This window comes from Rattus norvegicus, chromosome 11 (assembly GCF_036323735.1).
Source record: "Rattus norvegicus strain BN/NHsdMcwi chromosome 11, GRCr8, whole genome shotgun sequence".
NCBI lineage: Eukaryota > Metazoa > Chordata > Mammalia > Rodentia > Muridae > Rattus > Rattus norvegicus.
In genome coordinates, this window is record NC_086029.1 from 29,250,747 (window position 1) to 29,258,856 (window position 8,110).

General features: G+C 35.3%; 1 long non-coding RNA gene across 1 annotated transcript in view; it reads right to left on the bottom strand.

The window, feature by feature from the left end:
- Nucleotides 1-398: 398 nt before the first annotated feature.
- Nucleotides 399-8,110, bottom strand: part of LOC134481049 (uncharacterized) — a 73,781-nt gene continuing 66,069 nt past the window's right edge. The window contains exon 4 of the long non-coding RNA XR_010056237.1: nt 399-780. This is a non-coding gene — a long non-coding RNA (uncharacterized LOC134481049). The remainder of the gene's footprint in view (nt 781-8,110) is intronic.

The window sequence follows — 8,110 nt, forward strand, 5'->3', positions numbered from 1 at the left end:
GAGGACACAGTTACTTTATCACAGCTCCAAGGAAAACATCACAGGAAAAAATCCATTGTTTTGGCTCTAAGCTTGAAGAATAAAGTAGAAAGAATAAAAAGGGCTCCTCAGTGATCCACTATAAAGACAGTCACAGAGAGATAAAACAATATCCCAGAGCTATTCCCTATTCACCAATGCAAAGGTTTGATTCCATACAAAACTGTCAGGCATGAATGCCAGATGTTATGAGGAAGATAGGAAGGCCTTATTCTTAACCTTAGTTAAGCAGCCCTTAGTCCATGTTTCTTCATATCAGAGTTAGCATTCTAGACTGAAGATTTAGACATGCCGGATGAATCTGGAGGTTGGGTACGTGTTTAAAATATAAAGAGTAAAGACAAAGATGAAACTTTCACTTTATCCAGCGAACATCAATGTAATATCAGCAATGTCAGCATTACCGCTTTGGGCTCCACATGAATACTGCTCACAACCACAACAAAAACCCTTGCCCTCATGGAAGTTACGTTCTGTCACCAGTGGCGGTCATACAGTTCAAGATAACCCAGAAGGAGTCTTGAGAACCAAAGGAATGTAGTGGCTAGAACATAGAGAAAGAGAATAATTAAAATAATAAAACCATGGGAAAGTATAGACATGTTTTCAGTCTTGCCCGAAATGAAGACATCCTTCAATCTCTGCATAACTTAATTTTTGAAGATCTCATTAAACATCGTCCTCATATTGTAGATGTCCAGAAGACTTGTACAGAATCTCCGCTGATCACCATAGGGCTTTCTGAAAGTACAGTGCAAGGCAGAAAGCAAATGAATGGTTTTGAAAACAATGGGGTGACTAAGAGGACAAATCTATATTTAAATGACTGGTTTAGAAAAATATAGAGGAACAGGTCTGTGTTATAAATGGACTCTTCCATGGAAAAGTTTTTGAAATTCTATGCAATTGTGAAAATGTGATTGTCTGAGGTTAACTGCAGTGCCCTGGGACATTCTGGTTTACAGAGTGTTTCTACTACATTTTGTCATTTATCCCTTTTACAGAAGTGATGCAACCCAGACTCATACATAAAATATACCTCTCCAACTCTGAATCTGGGCTCTCTGCACAGGTGTTAGGTGGTCCTAAGAACTGAATGCAAGTTGAGAGCACATGGGAATTTGAAAATTATAATGAAAGCTTTTGACTTTCCAGAGCTATTAAATGGACTGGGTACTCATCCTTAATTCATCAAGACTTACAAATAATAAAAGTAGCCATTGAATATAAAATGCAATATGCTATAATTTTTAAAAACTCACAAGTATTCTTTGACTTTGGTTTGTAGTTTAGACTTATTTTATACATTAACTGAATATCATCGTTCTAGTGATATCTGTGAGGTTATCAGCTTTCAGAAATCCTGGGGAAATTTCATTTTCTGAGGCTGCCCCTTGCTAAAGATTAACTCTCACTGTTTTTTTTTTATTAATCTTCTTGTCTGGCAATGTTTATTTAAGCTTTGCTAATTTCTTCTTTCTGTGCTTATCCATTATTTTCATTTTTTCCCAACACCATTTTACTGTTTTCTGTTTCCTCTCTTTTGTATTTTCTTAGAGACTTCCCTGCCGCTACTTTCTACTACAATTTGAGGTTCAGGATATTGCATTAAATCTGGAAAAGTATTAACTCGAACTTAAACAGTGGTTTAAAAAGGTAATAAAATGTAACATAAAATACAAGTGTATAACATGTAGTAAGGCTAGGTATGGTTTTGTCAAACATTTCCCACATATATGATATGTGATATACTTTTTTTGGGAGTCATCGTAAAAAATTAAAAGCCATTCAAGTGATGAGTGTTAAGGACTTGAGAAAATTATACATTATTATTTTTTGAGTAGCATATTGTAAAAGTTCATCTAGGCATTGGTTATAAGACAGAGTTAATAATTGTTTTCCTTATGATTATTATTTGTTTTTAAATTTTTATATTAGTAGAATTTGGCCTTGTTAACATTTGCTATAATATTTATCCATATTAAGTATGTTCAGACTGGAATGAATTCAGTTCATGGAACAATCTGGCATTCAGTAAGGAGGTGAAATGAGGGTAGATTTAAAAAAAATATTCATACCTAAGAGCCCGGTTGGCTTGCTCCCCTGGGAGCTGTCCTTCAACTTCCAATCCGTATAACATTACATACAAGATTTATTTTAAAGGCAATTTTCCTCATGAAAAATATTCTCACCAGTATTTCATGAACCAACTTACTACTAATAAATATTTAACATGAACATGACAGATGTGCTTTTGTATTAATGAAGTGAGAGTATTGCTGTCTCTTGTATGAGATTGCTGTCTATTGTATGTCTCTTGTTTACTTTTCTTTCCACTAATTGCTATGCAAGTTCACATGAGAATAAAATTTTTTATATATATTTAAGAAATATAATTCAGGGTATCATTTAGAGTAAAGAAATTCTCTGTTTTCCAAATAATTACTTGATTATTTATGATATCAGTCTAGAAGACAATCAAGAACTAACAGAATTTACTATCTGAATAAAGACAATGTATTTTAATATTTATTTAAGTACTATTAAGGGAATATTTAATATAATAAAATGTTTATATAGAAAATTATATACCTATACTTATAAAGATATAAAATCCATATCTATACATCTTTCATTTTCAATTATTTATCCCTACTGCCAAAAATATTTCAAATTTGTGGAGCATATAGAAACAATGAATAATCTTATGCTGGGGACAAAAAATTTGGTTGAGAACACAAATTTCCCATTTCCTTGATATATGTTGCCAGCAGATTTTTTTCCAGAAATTCAGACTGTAAAAGTCTGAAAGGTCTCAAACATCACCATTTATGGATTGGGGAAACTGAGACCAGTAGCTGAGATGTTCCAGCCTGCTGCTGTAGAATAAAGGGAGTAGTGTTTTTCCACGCCAGGACTTCTGAGCCTGGTTAAAGTTCGCTTTTGTAACTGTGATCCTACAGTCATTCTCCCAAATGACCTGTAATCATATACCTTAAGTCATCACCACAGCCGTAAGCTTCTAAGGACCAACAGAAGCCACCTAAGCTGTCACATATGATGACAAAAAGTTAATCAAATATGTGCATATTTATATACTTAAACTGTAGCACCTAAAGGTTTCTAATTATATTCAATTAAGAAATTTTACATGCCTGAAATTTAAGCACTATTTTCATTTTGAATTCAATGAACACTTAGACAAATATACATACATTAGGATGTAGGTATGCAAAATTAGGATGTAGATAGACAAAAGAAAAGAGAAAGAGCTTGTGTTAGATTTTAAAAAGGTAATTGTGTAAAGTGCTTCCCGCACAAGCATGGGGCCTGAGTTTGATACCTAGAGCTCATGGAAAGCCAACTATAGGATCATGTGCTTGCAATCCTAGGGCAGGGAAAGGTGGTACAGGTGGATCCTTGGGGCTCAGAGACCAGAAAGCCTACACTACCCAGGAAGCTCCAGGGCAGTCAGAGACCTGTCTCTAACATATGAAATTGTACTCACTCCTACACATGCATGCATTCTAGAAAGAAACAGTTTAATTTCATTTAATTGTAGAAACATGAGTATTAGGTTTTACATTTAAGATAAAATATTTTATTTATTTTGAGTCTCTAATCACGAAAACCTTGAAATATGACACTGGTTAAATGTGTGCTCTATGACGTTATACCAATGTAAGATTTAGTACACTGTAATTCTAAAGTGCATTTGATTCATGTCTCATCTCCTCATGGGTCTTCAGTAACTTTCATTTCTCCTTCACTTGATAGAAGAAAAACAAGATATATGTGTATGACTTACAAGATTTCCAAGAATCTGTATTTGAAATAAACACAGATCCATCCCGGGAGATGCCTTTTCAAGATTGTATGGACTTGCAAGGTTGTACTAATCATGCCCAGTAAACCATCACTTGTGTGTTTAATAAATTAACATTTTTTATGAACTCGTTTTAGTGTGCATCCAGGAATTCAGACAATATGAAGAGAAGTAATGAGTTATAATTTGACTCTCAGGATTGAGGGGATGCTGGGGCTGGAGAGATGGCTCAGCAGTGAAGAGTCCTTGCCGTTTGTCCACAGGACCTGAGCTCACTTCCAGAACCTACATCTTACAACTGCCTGTAGCACCTCTTCTGGCTTCAGTGGATGCCAGCATTCACATGTACACATGCCCACACACACATACACACAAGCACATACAGTTTAAAATATATCTCAATAAGGAAGAGAATATTATATATATTATATATATAGAGGATAATATATATATATGTATATATATATATATATATATATATCTTTAAGGAAGAGAAATACAATGTATACAAAGATTCTGCCTAAGGTATAATCTCAAGTCAAATTGCAAGGGCCTGCATCTTTTCAAAGTTTTCCAGAATTAACATTGTAAGGAACAGAGGCCCTATGAGCCAGTTTATGTTTGGACAGTATGTATTGATATGCACATCTGGGGTGAGCATAGATGCTTCCTGCTGGACTTTTAGAACACCACGAGTCACAGAAATAGAGCCGATCACATAAATCTGGGACATCTAAATGGAAACCGTGATCTAATGAGCTGTACAACTACTTCCGGCAAAAGTGCTACTTTTGTGTGGGTTTTAGATAAATATGGTTTTGAGATCAGAGGCCTTCCTTCACCATTTGCCTTCACTAGCTATACTGTGGACCCGTGTGTTACCGCGTGTGGTCTGCGTGTTACCTGCCTGTATGCTTGTATCTGCCGGTGTATGACCAGTGCATATCATTGGTTGCATAGGTGTTGCCCAGCTCCTGTCTGCCTAACACCATACGTATTGTTGTCTTATCTCTCTGTAACTCCTGCATCCAGTCCTATGATAACTCTCCTCCTTTCCATGGATTGCAGTTTGGACCCCACATGTACATGTACACTGTGCATTTCCCTATACTTTTCTTCATTGACTTAAGATTTAGAACCATTTGTGACCCAGGGAAGCCATGTCGCCACTCTATCACTAATAACTAATATAGCCCTGAAGTTGCAGCAAATATAAAAATTATATTGATGAGTTGACGGGAAGAGAATTGGTGAGCTTTCATTGATTCTGTATCTGTGCAATGGCTGGGACAGAATGATTGAAAGGCACTGTACTTTGTCACTGGAAACGTGTGCGTGTGTGAGTTATTTACTTTTTACTCTTATTTACTTTGAATTTTGTAGGATACTGAGATATCTATACATTGTCAAGTTGATAAAGCTAGGTCTAAAGGGAATGGTTAGCACATCCAGAACTCTCACTTAGGAACAATTTCTAAGATTCGGTTTGCTATTGATGGAATATGCACTTTATAATGTATGTGCTATTAGATGAATATATGTCATTCAAATTTATTTGAGAATAAAAATATTTTACTTCTACTCAACATTAAAGCTCTTGTTGGATTTTGAGTATATTTGAAAGTGTGATATCATGGTTAATTTTTTAGCCACAGAAAGTATGCACTATAAAATTTTTATATCTCTGCAAAAATGACTACCAGGCGATCTTCATAATGCTATGGGTGTGTGAAATATTACATGGTGGTCATGACCTTGGTTCTTCATTTAATATAACTGTGGATGATCTAAACTGTGTTACAAATTTGTATATAATTTAAAGTAGCTTTTAGAAATCAACAAAGGGCCATTTGACAGCTACAAGTCCAATAATTAATAATATATTATAATTGCATACATAATTGATATTAATAATAAATTAATACAACAGTTGACTTCTCGAGGTTATAAGTTAATTGTAGAAACAGAGAAAACAAATAAAATGTAGGAATTTTCACCAGATTATTAAAAATAGTATAATGACAAAGATAAGTACAAGGCTGAGTCTAGCTGCTGATAAATGCACAATAAAATATTGACCATATAAAATGTCATGTGCTTATGACATGTGCTCACTTATGAAATTGGAAAAAATTTAAGTAAGAAAATTAATCTTCTGTTATGTTTTCATTCCAAGGATCTGGATTCTTGTTTTTCATTCTCTCTCTCTCTCTCTCTCTCTCTCTCTCTCTCTCTCTCTCTCTCTCTCTCCCAGGCCCATGCAAGACTCCATGGCCCTGGCACTTCTTACTTCTTAAGCCCACTCCTCTCAGATGAGCTTTGGCAGAAGCTCTGCTTGTACATCTGGAATTGCTCAAAGGTCACTGTAAGTATGGTGTCTTTATTACTAGTTTATTCCTCCGGTCCAAGACTCTTTCCAACATGCCTGGAGCCAGGGACTCCTAGCCAGAGAATAGTACTTCGTGTTTGCAGAGACCTTACGGCTCTGCTCACTGTTTGCTTTCTTAGTGAAGAAGAGAGCTTTTATTCTGCTAGCTGTTAGGCAGGAAGACTTTTCAGAGCTTAAAAAACAAGTTCTTTGTTGAGCAAATGCATTTCTGCCTTGTATGTTTAAACATTGCTAAGTAAAGCAAATGTAGAGAACTCTGTTTTATAGTAGTGTCTACTGAGGCAGGGTAAGTGTAATAATTTCTCCAACTTCATGGCTTCTGATTTATTTTTGCAGTAGTTTTCAAATTACCAGTAAAGCATACACAAATATAGGTATTATTTTATATATTATATAATATTATCATACACACAATATTTGTATAGTATATAAATTTTATAGGTATTATATACCAGGGGATTTAATTTTTTTTCATGGTCTTAATATGCCACATTCTCTTTGTCCATTTATCTGTTGAGAAACATCTAGGTTGTTTCCAATTTCTGGCTTTTATAAATAAAGCAACAATGATCATGGTTGTATAAATCTTTCTATAAAAGGGTGAAGCGTTCTTTGGTGACATATCCAAAAATGGTCTAACTGGATCTTGAGATAAATCTAGTCCCAACTCCTGGAGGAACAGCCAAAATGGTTCCCAAAGTGGCCATACATGCTATACTTCCACAACTGTGATGGAGGAGTGTTTCTCCTTATTCTGCATCCTTGCCAGAATAAGCTATAACTTGTATTACTGATCTTTGCCATTCTGAAGGGTATAAAATGAAATCTCAAAGTATTTTGATTTACATTTTTCAAATGACAAATGATGTTGTCCAATTCGTTCAGTGTTAGTCAGACATTTGAGTTTCGTTCTTTGAGAATTCTCTGTCTTGATATCCATGATTTTGGGTTTCTCTATATATTTTAGATATGAACACCGTATCAGGTGTATAGTGTAATTGGCTGTCACCTATAATCTCTTACACAGAAGTTACTTTTAGAAACAGGACTCGAGTACAATGCACTGTCTGCCTTTGGAAGGCAATGCATAGGCATTGAGAAAGTCCATTCTGACAGAGACAAAGTACATGCATTTGGTTCTAATCAAATATTTGGTGAGAGTATTCCAATCAGAACCTGAAAGGCAGAGCAGAGCTTAGGTAACCGTTAGCTCCTGGATAGGAGTTATAAGTAGAACTATTGTTTAAGAAAGTTATGCTTACCACTTCTGTCCATTTTACAAGTTATTATAAAGCAAAGGTAAACCTGAGAAATAGTCTTCTGGTTCACAAACTGGAAGAAGTAAGTGGATCTAGAAATATGCATAAGTCCACTGTTGAAAATCCAGTGTTTTAGAGCCTAAATAGGAAGGGAAATGATTTTTTCCCAATGCTATCTGTAATAATCATTAAATTAAAAACTTTCATTTGATTATAGTCCTTAAATTGATTAAAATTCTCATCGTAGAAAAAATTTAAGGTGAGATCTCCCCACTTGTTATGACGGATAGACTTTAAAGTAGTCAAATTGAGAGCAAACAGAAGGATGGAGTTTAGACGCTAATGACCTCTAGGAGTTTTGCAGACCGGGTATTTGCTAGTGTGGGTGTAGTTGCTAACCTAGGAATGCCTGAAAACAAACAGAAAAGATGCCTCTTAAGTATCTGAGGGAGATGTACTGCCAAAGAAACCACAGCCTTGACTGGAGAGACCTTTCACTGGGCAAGCCTGAAAATGGCCTTGATTCACATCCACACTGAGGTGAGCAAGAGCTGAAAAGATGCGCAGTCTTGAAGACCCGCATTTCAGAATAGAGTC